Source organism: Ranitomeya imitator, chromosome 1 (assembly GCF_032444005.1).
Source record: "Ranitomeya imitator isolate aRanImi1 chromosome 1, aRanImi1.pri, whole genome shotgun sequence".
In the NCBI taxonomy this organism is placed as follows: domain Eukaryota; kingdom Metazoa; phylum Chordata; class Amphibia; order Anura; family Dendrobatidae; genus Ranitomeya; species Ranitomeya imitator.
The window spans coordinates 170,842,577-170,863,365 of record NC_091282.1 but is presented as its reverse complement, the minus strand read 5'-3'; the positions used below and the strand labels follow the sequence as shown (position 1 = coordinate 170,863,365).

General features: G+C 45.7%; 1 long non-coding RNA gene across 1 annotated transcript in view; it reads right to left on the bottom strand.

Moving 5' to 3' along the window:
- Positions 1–5,117: 5,117 nt before the first annotated feature.
- Positions 5,118–20,789, bottom strand: part of LOC138665086 (uncharacterized) — a 77,240-nt gene continuing 61,568 nt past the window's right edge. Inside the window, exons 2-3 of the long non-coding RNA XR_011318425.1 lie at positions 18,320–18,413; positions 5,118–5,301 (exon numbers count right to left, since the gene is read on the bottom strand). This is a non-coding gene — a long non-coding RNA (uncharacterized lncRNA). The remainder of the gene's footprint in view (positions 5,302–18,319; positions 18,414–20,789) is intronic.

The following is a 20,789-nucleotide window of genomic DNA, read 5'->3' as shown; positions in this document are numbered from 1 at the left end:
CTAGTAGGGACTGGAGTAGGATTTGTGGTGAAACACACTCTGAAGTGAAGGCCACACGTCCACCTCTTCATGAATCAGGAGCGTCGGACTTCAGCACATCGCCTCCTAAAGATTGATGTTTACAACTCCGGTCTTGACGAATCAGGCCCATAGTGTGCATATGAGACCTTTTTTTTTTTCAATTAAACTTTAATTAAAAACAAAAAAGTTTTTTGCTTTACTTAACTACTCACACTTGCATATTGTGACAAGAATTGTCAGATTTTCTTAAAGGGGTTGTTCCAACATTGGTATTGGATGACCCAATCACAGGATAGGTTATCAGTAGCAGATCGATGAGGGTTCGACTCACCTGTAGTCGATGATATTCCATAAAATGTCACTCACAATGCTGGGACTGTTTAATTTAGCTGATTTGACACATGGACATTCTGGACAAGTCAGTTATCTAATTAGTTGATAATATGATTTGATACCTTTAAATTATATAATTAATCAGTGATTCGGCCATGTAGGCGATACCTGCTGCTCATGCACGTGGCCCGTGTGATATTGGTAGAAATGACATCACCAGTCCCACTCACCTTGTGATGAGGGCAGAGCCAAATTTCACACTTATGGAATGATTAGTCCCTTCCGCAGAACCTACCAAGGTGAGATCTATGGCATGAGCTTAGTCATATGAACATTTCACAGTGAATCGATGAAAAAACAAAAGTCCTACTTAATAATGCTGACAATTATGGCAGAACTAGAAAGATTAATATTACAGAAGACCAAAATATGATGGTGGGAATTCTCAAGTCTATGGGTATTTTTGCATTCCTGAATTGGAGATCTGGGGCCAATTGACCTGAACCTGATGACATAAAGGACTCATACTGCAACAGGATAATAACCTAAGACACGGGTCCAAGCTTTCCAGTGAGTCCTGAATGTTATGGATCTCACCTGACCTCAGCCTCACTGAATATTTATGGGGGACTGCAAAAACAATAGCTGCATATTATATAATTCTATTCACTTATTCTAAATGTTATGGGAGCTCCTGCATAGAGGTGTATGTAGGACCGATGTAATAAGGTTTGCATTTTAGTGTACTAGATAGTTGTATCTAGTGAGGAATATACAGTAGATCTATATACACCCTCCCATTACAGACTAATAGTGGCTGCACTATGGTGCCATATACAGGTCGGAAGGTTCCATTAGAATCCTGTGACCTCACAATAGGATGTGCTATTAGTTGTGGGACAGTTCCCAGACATTCTGTTTCATCTATACAAGACAGACGTGTTTTAGAGCCAAGCTTTATGTGAGAAGTGCAAGGATGCCGTTTTCTTCAGCAAATTCAAAGAAATATTGACACATAAGTAATGCCAACTTCAAAAGTGGATCACCAACGCAGAAAGCGTGAGGACGGACTACAGTGGCCATGGCATCCCTTCCAAATTGCCAGTTGGGTTCTATACTTATATTTGGGTATCACGGCTTTTGGATTTATTCTTCCCATACTGCCATGCGCCTGGCAATCTGCCTGTAACGGAATTCTAGGCATCTTATTCGCTCTACATTTTGTTTTCCATACCCTTACAATTTCTACTGACTCCTCTTGTGTAGATCCTAAGGAGGCAGTCAGTGTAAAGGAGGCCAAGGAAACTAAACCAAAGAAGATTCACTGCCACATAATACCTGTGACATTTGATAAAGAGAAGATTCGATTTTGTAAAATTTGTGGAAAAGATGTCTTTAACTTCGATCACCATTCCCGAATTTTTAATACCTGTCTAGGAGGCAGAAATATTTGGTTTTACTATAATTCCATTGTGACCGCTTTCTTAGGCACAACATGCCTGGCCATCATCTCTCTGTTTGTGTTCTCCATCTACTGCCACAAGCCATGGGTGAAGATGGACTCATCTACCAGCAGCTGGCTTATTTTTCCTGAAACACTTGCTATTGGGATTCTTATTATATCTTTCATCGATGGCATCCTTTGTTTCTCAATAGCACTAGTGTTAGGATATTATATATGTTTACACCTATATTTGCTGTGTCATGGATCAATTACTCATGAATATTATGAGAAACGAGACTTAAAAAGGCTAGATCTTGAAGCAGCTCATCCGTTCCAAAATTTCCACCATTTTTCAATGCCATCAGTGCCAAGAAAGAGCGATCTCAACGATACTGCGATCCAAACTGAGCAGACAGCAACGGAGACTGCAAGTGTAGCAACTCAAACTCAAGAGAAAATACTAAATCTACGGACAATCGATACACAAACTATTAATGACGAGGTAACAACAAGGCAACCAGGCCCCAGTTTAATAAATTTAGCTGGGACGTTGCTAGCCCCATTCAATTGTGTAAGGAAACCATCAATTGTATAAATGTGCAACCTCTGAGTATGACACCTACAGTGAACTGCAGCATAAATTAACAAAGGGATAAATAAAGCATTCAGAAAATGCATAAAATGTGCTTCAGATTATTGTGTTACTTTGTAATCTAAATTGTATGTAGAATTCAACAATTTCTGCAAATGTCATGATGTGTATTTTGTGTAGCAGAATTAAACACATATACATGTAGCCTGTATGGCCGTGCATGGAGATTATACTGCTCCCTAGTCCTAATCTGTACATGTACATATGTACATCAACACCAATAAGTGAACTCAATAATAGATACCAATAAAAAGCAATATCTATAACTGTCACCAAAGCTGACACTTTTTAAGATTGGTTACAAAATGTTACATTTTATTTTTAACACAATAAAAAACCTAGATATTAAAACACATGAAATATTATAAATGGGGAAAAAGAAAAACAAATACAGGAAAGGCAGGTGTGGCTTCAAAGTGGCATAATATATATCAGGTGCATAGGGGGTTATAATAATAGTAAGTGTCCAAAAGGAATTATAATACATATGGATCGCCCCCAGACACAGGGCCACGCGTTTCGGTACCGGGCCTCTCTGGTTCGGTTCTGAGGCTGTCACGGTGGCTAGACCCGGTCCACGACCCTGCTAAGGGGCGTCCAATAAAGGTGGTACAGTCTGTCAGGGGTTTGTGACGCCACCTGTGGTCTTCGGTCAGGGTGACCGACGCTGCTGTGGGGTCTGCTGGGGTGATGGAATGGCAGCTGGATGGTGTACCTTCCCACAGGTGAAGTATGTCCCCAGGGCTTCCCAGTAAGGTAGATGGTGATGGTGTGAGGTACAGTCAATAACGAGGACACAAGGTTGCAGTCTCTTTACCTCTTTACTGAAGACTTCAGGATCCTCAATCCAGAGCACGTTTAACAGGGCTCTCTGAGACTGGCCGGTCCGATGGGCACTTCCAGAGTTTCCTTCACAGATGGAAATCGTTGCCTACCACTAGCGCCTGTGTGTTGTAGTCCTACCCTGCTGAGCATTCGGGATAGTCCTCACAACTGCTGTTCTCGTTCGTCGCTCTCTACAGCTCTCTCTCTCTTTAGTTCCAGATGTTACTAGTTTCTCGTCCCCCAGGTATGTTTTGGCTAGGACGCACAACGTATGACGGGAAGGCTTGGAGGTCTTCCGGGACCCTAGAGACGCCCCTCTCCCAATGTTGCCCCCTATGCCTTCTTAGGAAATTTAAGGTAGACAGCCAACCTATAATTAACTATCCTGCGGAGTTCGAAGTAAGGCCTGAAGTCAGTTACTCCCGCGGTGTTCCGGCCACCGGCTACATGCCTCAGTAAGATGTTGCCTCGGTCTCACGGCACGACTCTTACTGGCTCTCCTTTGTGCTTGATCTCGTTTACACTGTTCCACAATATCCTTCCCTTCTTATCTCTTTCTTAGGATGCCGCCGCAGGAGGTGCAGGCGCGGCTCCGTAACGTTCTGTTCTGTTCGCTAGGCACCTGCCAGGTTCCCACACCTGACAGGGACCCCCCATGTGTCTTCTCCCTGCAACACCCCCTGCCACGGGATGTTGCCTGAATCCAACCCAGTCAGCTTCTGACTAACTTCCTCCCCAGCCCCTAGTTTTACCAGTGTGAGGAGTGGCCCAATAAATAAAGCCTTTTGCTCCCCCTAGTGGCCGGAGTGTGAAGTGTAATGTGTTCTGGTGATACCTGGTCAGGAGAATTCCTTCAGTGCCATCAGACGTACCGCCACTCCCCTTAGTGGCAGAGTGTCATACTGCAACGACCAGATCTCTGGGGCGCTGCACATACATATATATTCAGTCTAAATAAATATAGAAACATATATAAATATTTATATAAATATACGTACATATGTACAAAGCGATAGTTCATTATAGTGCATTATACTATAAGTAGGCATTTGGGGAGTGCATTATACTATATATAGGCAGATGGGGAGTGCACTATATTGCATGGAGGCCTATGGGGAGAGCATTATACTATACAGAGGCAGATGGGGAGTGCATTATACTGTATAGAGGCCTATGGGGACTGCATTATACTCTATAGAGGCCTACTGTATGTGGAGTGCATTATACTCTATAAAGGCCTATGGGGAGTGCATTGTACTATATCTAGAGGCCTATAAGGAGTGCATTATACTAAATATAGGTCTATGGGGAGTGTATTATACTATATGTAGAGGTCTATAAGGAGTGCATTATACTATATATAGGCCTACGGGGAGTGCATTATACTTTATCAATGATGGTCCAACAATTCTAACTCGAATAATAAAACAAGGAGTCAGGTTATTAAATATCAATATATAAAAACAATTGAAAAGACAGAGAACAAAGTCTCCAAAAAAGAGGGGAGTGATGCACAGCAAATTAATATATAGATCAAAAAGGTTGGAGAGGGGGAGGAAGGTGACGCTAGCTGATGTAGATCTGGAGAAATATCAGACGATAAAAGTGTGGACAGAAATGGCAGTGGTAACCATAGCAATAAAAAAATATATAATGCTTTACACTGGAGGTGCAATACTCTTCTGAAAGGCTGCTATATAGTAAACCACACCGCTGACATTAAATGCAATATCCCCACATATAGCGCACGTAAGTCCAATGGTATCAGTATGCGAGTGCAGTCAAAAACGCTCTGCACTGGTACCACACTGAATGAGGACCCCCCAAAGAGGCTGCCTCTCCGCTCATGCACCCATCCCCTAAGGTATGCAACTCAAGTTCATATAAATGTGGATGTTACCTAAACATTGCACTGGTTGGGTGTGAGGGGAACGCAGACAGACTTACAGCCTCACTGTTCCTTGCAGCATTCTCCTTTAGGTAACATCCATATGTTCATGTGTGCCATATTTCAGTCCTATATTACCTATATGGGTGTAAGGTGTAATTGTACAAAACGATCAGGATTTTTTTACATTGATTAAGCCTATTACTACATGAGCTTCTTACTGTATCGCTCATTACATGTACCAATATGACATTATGTCTTTACTGTGTGGTATGAATTAAGAAGCCTATTATTATATGGGCTTCTTATCATTTAGCCCATTAGATGTCATGACATTTTGCACTAATATGACACTTTCATTGTAAGGTATTTATATAATATCTAACAGACTCTAAACAGAGGCGTAGCTAGAGCTTTTGCCGCCCGGGGCTGTTCCCGAGTTTGGCGCCCCCCCCCCCCCCCCCCCCTCCCTCCCCCGGCTCAATACACACAAAGGTTACCAAAAATGGTTTTCCTGTTTTGTAGAACTTAAACTGGGCCTAATGGTGTCACCCCCACATGCCAAACCTGTGACTTAATACCACCACATCATGACCAGGCCACATAGTGACCGAATAATACTACATACAAGGGACAAATACCACAACACCATTTCCAGACCACATATTACCACCACATAGTGACTGAATACTACAATACTGATCAGTAATAAAAAAAACAAAACACAATACTATCACCATAAGTGCCAGTATTCAAAGGAGATCTGTACTTAGTATGCAGTGTCTGTGTAGAGGTAATACAGAGATCACTGGTGACATTATACACAGGACCTCTATATAGTATACAGTGTATAGTGTCAGTGTATAGGTAACACTGACTCACCAGTGACGTCTCTAGGTGAAGTCCTTCATCTTTCATCCAGCACAGACCGCCATCATTCCTTCCAGCCAGGACTCGTTTCTGCAGGAAATAACACAGTTATCTCGAGCTCCGCTTGCAGAACACATTACTTAATTTTTCACAACTTCTACATTACATCACATGAAGGAAAAAAGGTGATATAGTGTCACTCTGCACAGTAACAGGCCTGCCCCCCATTTAAAACAGTATACTCAAAAAATAAAATAAATACATCACTGCAGTAATAATATCCCTTAATTTGCCCCTATGGTAATACTATTCCCCACCCTGGCCCCGTTTATCTCATTCCTGGCTCCAGCCATATGTTCTCGCATCCTGCCCTCATGAGTATCCATTCTACCCCATATGATCTCCCCATCCTGCCCCACCAGCCTCCATCGTATCCGTCCTGCCCCATGATCCAATCCTGCCCCATGTCTCCAATCATGCCCCGTATCTACATTCTGCCCATGCCTCAAGTCCTGCCCCCAGTGTGTCCAGCAATCTGCCCCAGTGTGTCCAGCATATTACCCCCATGTTGTCCAGCAATCTGCCCCAGTGTGTCCAGCATATTACCCCCAGTGTGTCCAGCAATCTGCCCCAGTATGTCCAGCACTGCCCCCAGTGTGTCCAGCAATCTGCCCCAGTGTCCAGCATTGCCCCAGTGTGTCCAGCAGTCTGCCCCAGTGTGTCCAGCATATTACCCCCAGTGTGTCCAGCAATCTGCCCCAGTGTCCAGCATTGCCCCAGTGTGTCCAGAAGTCTGCCCAAGGGTCTCCAGCATTGCCTCAATGTGTCCAGAAATCTGCCCCAGGGTCTCCAGTATTGCCCCAGTGTGTCCAGCAATCTGCCCCATGGTCTCCAGTATTGCCCCAGTGTGTCCAGCATTCTGCCCCATGGTCTCCAGTATTGCCCCAGTGTGTCCAGCATTCTGCCCCATGGTCTCCAGTATTGCCCCAGTGTGTCCAGCATTCTGCCCCATGGTCTCCAGTATTGCCCCAGTGTGTCCAGCAATCTGCCCCATGGTCTCCAGTATTGCCCCAGTGTGTCCAGCAATCTGCCCCATGGTCTCCAGTATTGCCCCGGTGTGTCCAGCAATCTGCCCCATGGTCTCCAGTATTGCCCCAGTATGTCCAGAAGTCTGCCCCAGGGTCTCCAGCATTGCCTCGATGTGTCCTGAAATCTGCCCCATGGTCTCCAGCATTCAGTGTGTCCAGCAATCTGCCCCATAGTCTCCTGTATTGCCCCAGTGTGTCCAGCATTCTGCCCCATGGTCTCCAGTATTGCCCCAGTGTGTCCAGCATTCTGCCCCATGGTCTCCAGTATTGCCCCAGTGTGTCCGGCAATCTGCCCCATAGTCTCCTGTATTGCCCCAGTGTGTCCAGCATTCTGCCCCATGGTCTCCAGTATTGCCCCAGTGTGTCCAGCAATCTGCCCCATGGTCTCCAGTATTGCCCCAGTGTGTCCAGCATTCTGCCCCATGGTCTCCAGTATTGCCCCAGTGTATCCAGCAATCTGCCCCATGGTCTCCAGTATTGCCCCAGTGTGTCCAGCATTGCCCCCAGACAGAGTCAGACATAAAGAAAAAAAAAAAAAAAAAGTAAAATCCTCACCTCTCCCGTTCTTAGCGCAGGTCCGGTGCAGTCAGCGTCTCTCCGGCTCTGCGACGCTCAGGACAGAGAGGCTGAGCGGCGCGCACAGTAGTGACGTCATCGCGCCCTCTGCTCTGAGACGTCGCAGAGTCAGAGGACGCTGCAGCTGCCGGCGCCGCAGGAACCAGGAGAGGTGAGTATTAGAGCGGGGGGCGGGGGCCCAGGGGTGGGGGGAGCCTGGTCGTGGCGGCGGACGGCGCCGCCCGAAGATTTAAAGGGGCGTCTTTTTTTTTTTTTTTTCCTTCTTTCTCCTCCTGCAGCGCCGGCCGCCCCCCGCATTGTGCCGCCTGGGGCGGCCCGCCCCCCCCACATCCCCCTTCCTACGCCACTGACTCTAAATAGACCTATCAGTGTATTGTACAAGACTTGTCCCCGTTTATACCCATTGCTTTCTCCTACATTTGTATTCCTCTGTTTTTACATACTTATATGATGGTTTTGCCTTATTTTTTAATATACTGCAATAAAGATGCTTTTAGCCTTTTATAAAAAGCCTATTTTTTAAGTGTTGGTTTAGATACGCTTTTTTGTCCTAATTATTTAGGATTGATAATATTGGTGTAATTGCATGTATTAGATAAAGCTGAACTCATAGAAATCATCTTATCGTTTGCTTGGCTTCAATCTAAAAAAAAGTTGTCTCCATGAGACAAAGTGTAACTGCATTTGTACAACTTTTACAACATTTTTGACAAGTCATTGAGGCATGCCATAAGTGGGGGTCCAGGTGCTGAGATGCACACCAGTAGCTATACTGAAGACGGGTTCAGGCTCGGACTGGCCCACCGGAGAACCGGAGGATTCTCCGGTGGGCCCAGGCACTGACACCCGCTGTGTGGGCCCCCACTGCTCCAGGGCCCCCACTGCTCCAGGGCCCCCCAGCGCCTCCCTCCCACCCTCCCTCCTTGAAGACGATACTCACCCTGCTCCAGCGATAGCTGGTCTCGGCGTCTGCAGCTCACCTCCTCCTGAATAAGCGGTCACGTGGTACCGCTCATTAAGGTCATGAATATGCGCATATTCATGACCTTAATTAGCGGTATCACATGACAGCTCAAGCAGGAAGAAGATGCTGCGCCAGAAGTCGGGACAGAGCCTGGAGCCACGTCGACGTGGCCGCGCGGTGTATGGGGCTAGGAGAGGTGAGCCTGAGGGACGGGTCAGGTAAGGTGAGTATGAGGGACGGGGGCGGGGCGTCCTCCAGTGCAGCGCTGATAGCAGCAGGAGACCTCCTGTGCTGTGGAGAGAGGCTGAGGAGCGGCGCAATGGTGGGGGCTCTGTACACAGGAGTACTCCATGGGGCTGATCTGAGGGTTGTGGGGGCACAGATAAGCGGACGTTCTTACATGGGGGCTGTACAGAGAGCAGGGTGACTTTTGAATGTGGGTGAGGGGATGCTGTCACGTGGGGTTCTGGGGAGGGAGGGGGTGCTGTCACGTGGGGGTCTTTGGGGAAAGAGGGGGTACTGTCACGTGGGGGTCTGTGGGGAAGGAGGGGGTGCTGTCACGTGGGGGTCTGTGGGGAGGGAGGGAGGGGGTGCTGTCACGTTGGGGTCTGTGGGGAGGGAGGGGGTGCTGTCACGTGGGGGTCTGTGGGGAAGGAGGGGGTGCTGTCACGTGGGGGTCTGTGGGGAAGGAGGGGGTGCTGTCACGTGGGGGTCTGTGGGGAAGGAGTGGGTGCTGTCACGTGGGGGTCTGTGGGGAGGGAGGGGGTGCTGTCATGTGGGGGTCTGTGGGGAGGGAGGGGGTGCTGTCACACACATGGGGGGTCTGTGGGGAAGGAGGGGTGCTGTCACACACATGGGGGGGTCTGTGAGGAAGAAGGGGGTGCTGTCACACACATGGAGGGTCTGAAGGAGGACATAAGCCGGCGCGCCATGCAAGATGGGAGCGGGGGGTGGAGAGATAAGCCATGCATACAGGGGGGGGATAAGATCCATGCATTCAGGGGGGGGAATATGAGCCAAGCATAGAGGGGGGAATATGAGCCATGCATTCAGGGGGGGTAGAATATGAGCCATGCATTCTGGGGGGGGGAATATGAGCCATGCATAGAGGAGGGGGGGTCATTATACAGTATTGAGCATCATGTGGGATCATACAGTATGGAGAACTGTGTGTGGCCATTATACAGTATTGAGCATCATGTGTGGCCATTATACAGTATTGAGCATCATGTGTGGCCATTATACAGTATGGAGCATCATGTGTGGCCATTATACAGTATGGAGCATCATGTGCGGTCATTATACAGTATGGAGCAACATGTGTGGCCATTATACAGTATGAAGCATGTGTGGTCATCATACAGTATGGAGCATCATGTGTGGCCATTATACAGTATGAAGCATCATGTGTGGCCATTATACAGTATGGAGCATCATGTGTGGCTATTATACAGTATGGAGAATCATGTGCGGCCATTATACAGTATGGAGCATCATGTGTGGCCATTATACAGTATTGAGCATCATGTGTGGCCGTTATGCAGTATGGAGCATCATGTGTGGCCAATGGACATTATACAGTATGGAGCATCATGTGTGGCCGTTATACAGTATGGAGCATCATTTGTGGCCATTATACAGTATGGAGCATCATTTGTGGCCATTATACAGTATTGAGCATCATGTGTGGCCATTATACAGTATTGAGCATCATGTGTGGCCGTTATACAGTATTGAGCATCATGTGTGGCCATTATACAGTATGGAGCATCGTGTGTGGCCATTATACAGTATTGAGCATCATGTGGGGCTATTATGTGTGGCCATATTTTTTTTGTTTATAATTATTGTACATAAAACAGTGTGATCAGCAGTGCTAAATGGCTGTGGTTGGGACATGGATATGGGTGTGACTAGTTGTGAAATGTGTGTGGTCAGAGGCGTGGCCTAAAATTTGCTGCGGCGCACTACGCGCGCCGCAAACTTTATACCTCCTTCCCTTCTTCAAAAGTTGGGAGGTATGGTACCACATTTGCCAGATCACGGCAAGTGCCGCAAATCCCATAGGGAATGAATGAATCCAAACGCAGTGTTGCTGTAAGTGATCCGTTACGCGGCAGATGCAGAAAATCTGCCTGATCTGCTGCAAAAGGCGACTTTCACATCAGCGATTCTTGCCAAAGTCACTGCCGATAGTGTCATACTCACCAAAGGGGGAGGCAGCACTAAAAGTGCCTAGGGCAGCAGAAACTCTAAATACGGCCCTTGGGGGCTACATAATATTCTGTGGGGGGACTGCATTATACTCAGGGTACTACATTATATTATGGGGCGCTACATCATACTATATGAGAGGTTACAGTATACTCTATGGGGGGCTGCATTATATTCTGTTGTGGGGCTGCATTATTCTCTCGGGACTACATTATATTATGAGAGGCTACATCATACTATGAGGGGGCTACAGTATACTCTATGGGGGGGCTGCATTATATTCTGTGGTGGAACTGCATTCTCTCAGGGGACTACATTATATTCTGTGGTGGGTTGCATTATACTATATGAGGGGGGCTGCATTATACCCTATGGGGGTGCTACATTATATTCTATGGTGGGGACTGTCATACCTTAAGGGGTTGCATTATATTTTGTGGGGTGCTGCATTATATTCTATGAGAGGGGACCGCATTATATTTTATGAGGGGGCTACATTATATTCTGTGAGGCGGCTACCACAACCCTTGCTACATTATTAAGACGTGAACTACCTTATATTATACCCTGATATTAGCGTTTTTTACCGCACAATATGTGGTCTTGTATCTATTTCTATGTAGCTACATAGTGGGCCCCAAGAATGATTTTCTCTGGTGGGCCCAAGGTACTCCAGTCCGACGCTGGACGGGTTTATAAATCTTGTGTTCAGTCTGTCCTCAGTATTGGCTGAGGAGTTCTGCCTCTTCCCTCCAAATGCTAGAGGCAATCTCAGCACCCAAATTCCAACCACTTAAAGCTCCTGACATATCTGTTATGTGTGCTAATGAAAGGTGTTATGAAGGCAATCCAGAGACACAGTGTGCCTAGCGATCAGAGCGCACACAGTGATCAGACAAATACCCAAAAACAAAAGAACGAGCTCTGAGACGTGGAAACTCTGTAGACTGCACACCTGATCCTATCCTAAACACAACTAAAAGCGGCTGTGGATTGCGCCTAACAACTACCTATGCAACTCGGCACAGCCTAAGAAACTAGCTAGCCTGAAGATAGAAAAATAGGCCTGACTTGCCCCAGAGAAATACCCCAAAGGAAAAGGCAGCCCCCCACATATAATGTCTGTGAGTAAGATGAAAAGACAAAACGTAGGGATGAAATAGATTCAGCAAAGTGGGGCCCGATATTCTTAGACAGAGCGAGGATAGTAAAGCGAACTTTGCAGTCTACAAAAAACCCTAAAGCAAAAACCACGCAAAGGGGGCAAAAAAGACCCACCGTGCCGAACTAACGGCACGGCGGTACACCCTTTGCGTCTCTGAGCTTCCAGCAAAACAAAAGACAAGCTGGACAGAAAAAAAGCAACAAAATAGCAAAAAAGCACTTAGCTATACAGAGCAGCAGGTCACAGGAACAATCAGGAGAAGCTCAGATCCAACACTGGAACATTGACAAGGAGCAAGGATAGCAGCATCAGGTGGAGTTAAGTAACGAAGCAGCTAACGAGCTCACCAGAACACCTGAGGGAGGAAGCTCAGAAGCTGCAGTACCACTTGTGACCACAGGAGTGAATTCAGCCACAGAATTCACAACAGTACCCCCCCCTTGAGGAGGGGTCACCGAACCCTCACCAGAGGCCCCAGGCCGACCAGGATGAGCCGCATGAAAGGCACGAACAAGATCGGGAGCATGAACATCAGAGGCAAAAACCCAGGAATTATCTTCCTGAGCATAACCCTTCCATTTAACCAGATACTGGAGTTTCCGTCTAGAAACACGAGAATCCAAAATCTTCTCCACAATATACTCCAATTCCCCCTCCACCAAAACCGGGGCAGGAGGCTCAACAGATGGAACCATAGGTGCCACGTATCTCCGCAACAACGACCTATGGAATACATTATGTATGGAAAAGGAGTCTGGGAGGGTCAGACGAAAAGACACAGGATTGAGAACCTCAGAAATCCTATACGGACCAATAAAACGAGGTTTAAATTTAGGAGAGGAAACCTTCATAGGAATATGACGAGAAGATAACCAAACCAGATCCCCAACACGAAGTCGGGGACCCACACGGCGTCTGCGATTAGCGAAAAGTTGAGCCTTCTCCTGGGACAAGGTCAAATTGTCCACTACCTGAGTCCAGATCTGCTGCAACCTGTCCACCACAGAATCCACACCAGGACAGTCCGAAGACTCAACCTGTCCTGAAGAGAAACGAGGATGGAACCCAGAATTGCAAAAAAATGGAGAAACCAAGGTAGCCGAGCTGGCCCGATTATTAAGGGCGAACTCAGCCAACGGCAAAAAGGACACCCAATCATCCTTGTCTGCAGAAACAAAACATCTCAGATATGTTTCCAAGGTCTGATTGGTTCGTTCGGTCTGGCCATTAGTCTGAGGATGGAAAGCCGAGGAAAAGGATAGGTCAATGCCCATCCTACCACAAAAGGCTCGCCAAAACCTTGAAACAAACTGGGAACCTCTGTCAGAAACAATATTCTCAGGAATGCCATGCAACCGAACCACATGCTGAAAGAACAAAGGTACCAAATCAGAGGAGGAAGGCAATTTAGCCAAGGGCACCAGATGGACCATTTTAGAAAAGCGATCACAGACCACCCAAATGACTGACATCTTTTGAGAAACGGGAAGGTCAGAAATGAAATCCATCGAAATATGTGTCCAAGGCCTCTTTGGGACCGGCAAGGGCAAAAGCAACCCACTGGCACGAGAACAGCAGGGCTTAGCCCTAGCACAAATCCCACAGGACTGCACAAAAGTACGTACATCCCGTGACAGAGATGGCCACCAGAAGGACCTAGCCACTAACTCTCTGGTACCAAAGATTCCAGGATGACCAGCCAACACCGAACAATGAAGTTCAGAGATAAGTTTATTAGTCCACCTATCAGGGACGAACAGTTTCTCCGCTGGACAACGATCAGGTTTATTCGCCTGAAATTTTTGCAGCACCCGCCGCAAATCAGGGGAGATGGCAGACACAATGACTCCTTCCTTGAGGATACCCGCTGGCTCAGATAAACCCGGAGAGTCGGGCACAAAACTCCTAGACAGAGCATCCGCCTTCACATTTTTAGAGCCCGGAAGGTACGAAATCACAAAGTCGAAGCGGGCAAAAAATAACGACCAACGGGCCTGTCTAGGATTCAAGCGCTTGGCAGACTCGAGATAAGTCAAGTTCTTATGATCAGTCAATACCACCACGCGATGCTTAGCTCCTTCAAGCCAGTGATGCCACTCCTCGAATGCCCACTTCATGGCCAGCAACTCTCGGTTGCCCACATCATAATTACGCTCAGCGGGCGAAAACTTCCTAGAAAAGAAAGCACATGGTTTCAACACTGAGCAATCAGAACCTCTCTGTGACAAAACCGCCCCTGCTCCAATCTCAGAAGCATCAACCTCGACCTGGAACGGAAGAGAAACATCTGGCAGACACAACACAGGGGCAGAACAAAAACGACGCTTCAACTCCTGAAAAGCTTCCACAGCAGCAGAAGACCAATTAACCAAATCAGCACCCTTCTTGGTCAAATCGGTCAATGGTTTGGCAATGCTAGAAAAATTACAGATGAAGCGATGATAAAAATTAGCAAAGCCCAGGAACTTTTGCAGACTTTTCAGAGATGTCGGCTGAATCCAATCCTGGATGGCTTGGACCTTAACTGGATCCATCTCGATAGTAGAAGGGGAAAAGATGAACCCCAAAAATGAAACTTTCTGCACACCGAAGAGACACTTTGATCCCTTCACAAACAAAGAATTAGCACGCAGGACCTGAAAAACCATTCTGACCTGCTTCACATGAGACTCCCAATCATCTGAGAAGATCAAAATGTCATCCAAGTAAACAATCAGGAATTTATCCAGATACTCACGGAAGATGTCATGCATAAAAGACTGAAACACAGATGGAGCATTGGCAAGTCCGAATGGCATCACTAGATACTCAAAATGACCCTCGGGCGTATTGAATGCAGTTTTCCATTCATCTCCTTGCCTGATTCTCACCAGATTATACGCACCACGAAGATCTATCTTAGTGAACCAACTAGCCCCCTTAATCCGAGCAAACAAGTCAGATAACAATGGCAAGGGATACTGAAATTTAACAGTGATCTTATTAAGAAGGCGGTAATCAATACACGGTCTCAGCGAACCATCCTTCTTAGCTACAAAGAAGAACCCTGCTCCCAGTCGTGATGACGATGGGCGAATATGTCCCTTCTCCAGGGATTCCTTTACATAACTGCGCATAGCGGCGTGTTCGGGCACGGATAAATTAAATAATCGACCTTTAGGGAATTTACTACCAGGAATCAAATTGATAGCACAATCACAATCCCTATGCGGAGGTAGGGCATCGGACATGGGCTCTTCAAATACATCCTGATAATCAGACAAGAACTCTGGGACCTCAGAAGGGGTGGATGACGAAATCGACAAAAATGGAACATCACCATGTACCCCCTGACAACCCCAGCTGGATACCGACATGGAATTCCAATCCAATACTGGATTATGGGTTTGTAGCCATGGCAACCCCAACACGACCACATCATGCAGATTATGCAACACCAGAAAGCGAATAACTTCCTGATGTGCAGGAGCCATGCACATGGTCAGCTGGGCCCAGTACTGAGGTTTATTCTTGGCCAAAGGTGTAGCATCAATTCCTCTCAATGGAATAGGACACCGCAAAGGCTCCAAGAAAAACCCACAACGTTTAGCATAATCCAAATCCATCAGATTCAGGGCAGCGCCTCAATCCACAAACGCCATGACAGAAAACGACGACAAAGAGCATATCAAGGTAATGGACAGAAGGAATTTGGACTGTACAGTACCAATGATGGCAGACCTAGCGGACCGCTTAGTGCGCTTAGGACAATCAGAAATAGCATGAGTGGAATCACCACAGTAGAAACACAGCCCATTCAGACGTCTGTATTCCTGCCGTTCAACTCTGGTCATAGTCCTATCGCACTGCATAGGCTCAGGTTTAACCTCAGACAATACCGCCAAATGGTGCACAGATTTACGCTCGCGCAAGCGTCGACCGATCTGAATGGCCAAAGACAAAGACTCATTCAAACCAGCAGGCATAGGAAATCCCACCATGACATCCTTAAGAGCCTCAGAGAGACCCTTTCTGAACAAAGCTGCCAGCGCAGATTCATTCCACTGAGTGAGTACTGACCATTTCCTAAATTTCTGACAATATACTTCTATATCATCCTGACCCTGGCACAAAGCCAGCAAATTTTTCTCAGCCTGATCCACTGAATTAGGCTCATCGTACAGTAATCCGAGCGCCAGGAAAAACGCATCGACACTACTCAATGCAGGGTCTCCTGGCGCAAGAGAAAATGCCCAGTCTTGAGGGTCGCCGCGCAAAAAAGAAATAATAATCAAAACCTGTTGAATAGGATTACCAGAAGAATGAGGTTTCAAGGCCAGAAATAGCTTACAATTATTTTTGAAACTTAAAAACTTAGTTCTATCTCCAAAAAACAAATCAGGAATAGGAATTCTTGGTTCTAACATAGATTTCTGATCAATAGTATCTTGAATCTTTTGTACATTTATAACGAGATTATCCACTGAAGAGCACAGACCCTGAAGATCCATGTCCACACCTGTGTCCAGAATCACCCAAATGTCTAGGGGGAAAAAAAAAGTGAACACAGAGCAGAAAAAAAAAAAAAATATGATGTCAGAACTTTTTCTTTCCCTCTATTGAGAATCATTAGTTTGGCTCCTTGTACTGTTATGTGTGCTAATGAAAGGTGTTATGAAGGCAATCCAGAGACACAGTGTGCCTAGCGATCAGAGCGCACACAGTGATCTGACAAATACCCAAAAACAAAAAAACGAGCTCTGAGACGTGGAAACTCTGTAGACTGCACACCTGATCCTATCCTAAACACAACTAAAAGCGGCTGTGGATTGCGCCTAACAACTACCTATGCAACTCGGCACAGCCTAAGAAACTAGCTAGCCTGAAGATAGAAAAATAGGCCTGACTTGCCCCAGAGAAATACCCCAAAGGAAAAGGCAGCCCCCCACATATAATGACTGTGAGTAAGATGAAAAGACAAAACGTAGGGATGAAATAGATTCAGCAAAGTGGGGCCCGATATTCTTAGACAGAGCGAGGATAGTAAAGCGAACTTTGCAGTCTACAAAAAACCCTAAAGCAAAAACCACGCAAAGGGGGCAAAAAAGACCCACCGTGCCGAACTAACGGCACAGCGGTACACCCTTTGCGTCTCTGAGCTTCCAGCAAAACAAAAGACAAGCTGGACAGAAAAAAAGCAACAAAATAGCAAAAAAGCACTTAGCTATACAGAGCAGCAGGTCACAGGAACAATCAGGAGGAGCTCAGATCCAACACTGGAACATTGACAAGGAGCAAGGATAGCAGCATCAGGTGGAGTTAAGTGACGAAGCAGCTAACGAGCTCACCAGAACACCTGAGGGAGGAAGCTCAGAAGCTGCAGTACCACTTGTGACCACAGGAGTGAATTCAGCCACAGAATTCACAACACATATCCCTATAAAATGTCAAAAGATTTTTAAAAGTTCAGGCACATGTTAAAGGGTTTGTCCAGGTTTATCACAAAAGTCAACAGTCACTTGTGAATCCTCACATTGTGTACAGTGCGCAATGTGAAGATTCTCCAATGTTGGCATCGAGACTGAGAAGTCATGTGATTGTGAGTACGTGATATGCATACTTCTGGCCACATTCCAAGAAGACATGCACAGCCTCACTCAATAGACTGGCATTAAGCAAGGCACGTCTAGTCTGCCCGTCTGCGCTTGGTCTCGCCGCCAGCACCGGGGAATCCTCTGAGCGCAAACTGTGTGCAGTGTGAGGATTTACAAGTTTGCAGTCACATAAGGTGACTGTAGACGTTCGTGATAAACTTGGACATTGGACAACCTCTTTAACTATTAAAGCAAACAATTTTAAAAGATTATGGCACTTTGTCCACAGTTAATTCGTGACAAAATCTCCAACACAACATTACTTGGGGAATTGATTGTGGATTTTTTCCCCATTAAAATCTAAAGAAAAAATTTGAAACAACCCTTTGCTCAACTGGAAACGGAAACAGCATGAAGTGAATTGGAAAATCCATTTAATGGGTGAATTTCTAAACAGAAAAAATGTCTAAATTCTCATCCAATTCCAATCCATGTGGACTAATTCTTCTTATGAATGGAGCAGCACCATAAAGGCCAGTAATGGCGACGCAGTCCCGTAACATTGACGGTGATGGACGGGGGAGTGTTTCTTATATTTATGTTTAGGGCCTTTTGCTATTCCAGAGGAAAGTCACAGAAAAAGGAACTTTCATTTCTACAAAGCGGCTGATCAATATGCATAATATAAAAAAAAAATAATTCTTACATTAGTCTGTGAGTGACACTTCAGGAACTTTGTCCTTTGCAACTTCTCCTTTAGGAGGTTTCATTAATAAAATTTCCTTTTCAAACCTATGGGACTGGAGAACGGACTCATATTAAACATACACTGGAAGACTGATGTGCTGTATAGGTATATGACATTTATTATACTATAGCCACACATTTTACGCTGGCAGAAGAGGTATTTTTCTGTTCTCCAAATTCATTTATAGTCATTGCTAAGTCATGTTTATCGAGGTCTTTATATGCAAGAACTTGACATAGAATAATGCTTATTTAATATTTCTTTGATTGTGATCAGCAACACCTATTTGCAATACAATTCCATGTAAACCACCAAGAATATGCTTTTCTGCAGCGTATTGCGCAGTGGTTTATTAAATCTTCCTCTGCCCATTCATCTAAATGTAAGTGAATGACTGAGTCATATATCCTAATGAATTTGACAGAAACAGAAAACAGCTTCATTACACAACATAATCATCAAAGTGAGATTATCCTGTATAGAGCAGACCTCTAGTGAAAAAATATAATTAAAACCCATAACAGTTCAATAGGACATTGCCAACATCTTCACTGGATGATGTCCCCATAACAGCAGGTATGAAGCGGGGCAGATTTATCAATATTGTTCATGGGGAGAAGTTTGTGAAACGTTGCACAGTTCATTGTGAATGTCTCTAATATTGATGACTACAATAAACCAGACACATGCCCTTCTTCACATCTGCCCGGTCTTACACATGCTATTATGTAAAATATGCATTTCATGGGGAAAAAAAGAGAATTTGTAGGTTCAACAAAATATATACAGTTGAAGCCAGAAGTTTACATACACTATATAAAAAGACACATATGCAAGTTTTTTTCAATATCTGACATGAAATCAGAATAAACCTTTCCTGTTTTAGGTCAATTAGGATTACCATAATTAATATTTGCCAAATGCCACAATAATGAAAGAGAATAAAGGCATTTTTATTACTTACTGCAAAGTCCAAAGTTTACATACATTTCATTAGTATTTGGTACCATTGCCGTTAAACTGAATGACTTGGGTCAAACGATTGGAATATCTTTCCTCAAGCTTCTCGCAATAGTTGGTTGGAATTTGGGCCTATTCCTCCTGACAAAACTGGTGTAACTGATCCAGGTTTGTAGGTCGCCTTGCTCACACCTGCCTTTTCAGCTTTGCCCATAATTTTCAATAGGATTGAGATCAGGGCTTTGTGATGGCCACTCCAAAACATTGACTTTGTTATCCTTAAAGGGAACCTGTCACCAGGTTTGGCTGATACGAGTTATGGCCACCCCCTTTCAGGGTTTATATAAAGCATTCTATCATGCTGCATATAAGCCCCCGATCCAACCTGTAAGAGACGAAAAATTATTATACTCACCAGCAGAGCAGTCCCGTCCAAGGGGGTGTCGCTTTTCTTGGTCCAGCACCTCTCATCTTCCTACAATCCCTGTCCTCGAGCTTGCTTCATGTGGATGATGCATTCCAGCATCATACACACGGGCTCCCCGGAATCGCGCTCCTGCGCAGGCGTACTTATCTGCCCTGTTGAGAGCAGAGCAAAGTACTGCAGTGCGCAGGTGCTGGGAAAGGTCAGAGAGGCCCAGCGCCACAGAGCAATCGTGGGAGAAGAGCCTTGGTAAGATAGGTAAAGGAGAACCCCAAGATCACTGTGGCTCAGCTCCAGAGATGCATTAGGGAGAAAGTTCCACAAAGTCAATTATCACTGCAGTCCTCCACCAGTAGGGCCTTTCTGGCAAAGTGGCCTGACGGAAGCCTCTCCTCAGTGCAACACATATGAAAGCCCGCATAGCATTTGCTAAAAAACACATGATGGACTCCCAGACTATGAGAAATAGGATTCTCTGGTCTGATGAGATGAAGATACACCATTTTGGTGATAATTCTAAGCGGTATGTTTGGAGAAAACCAGGCACTGCTCATCACCTACCCAATACAATCCCAGCAGTGAAACATGGTGGTGGCAGTATCATGCTATGGGGGTGTTTTTCAGCTGCAGGGACAGGACGACTGGTTGTCAGCGAAGGAAACACGAATGCGGCCAACAACAGAGATATCCTGAATGAAAACCTCTACCAGAGTGATCTGGACCTCAGACTTGGCCAAAGGTTCACCTTCCAGCAAGACAATGACCCTAAGCACAAAGCTAAAATAACAAATCCTTGACCTAAACCCAATTGAGCATCTCTGGTGAGACCTGAAAATGGCTGTCCACCAACGTTCACCATCCAACCTGACGGAACTGGAGAGGATCTGCAAGGAAGAATGGCAGAGGATCCCCAAATCCAGGTGTGAAAGACTTGTTGCATCATTCCCAAGAAGGCTCATGGCTGTACTAGCTCAAAAGGGGCTTCTACTCAATACTCAAACGGGTCTGAATACTTATGACCATGTGATATTTCAGTTTTTCTTT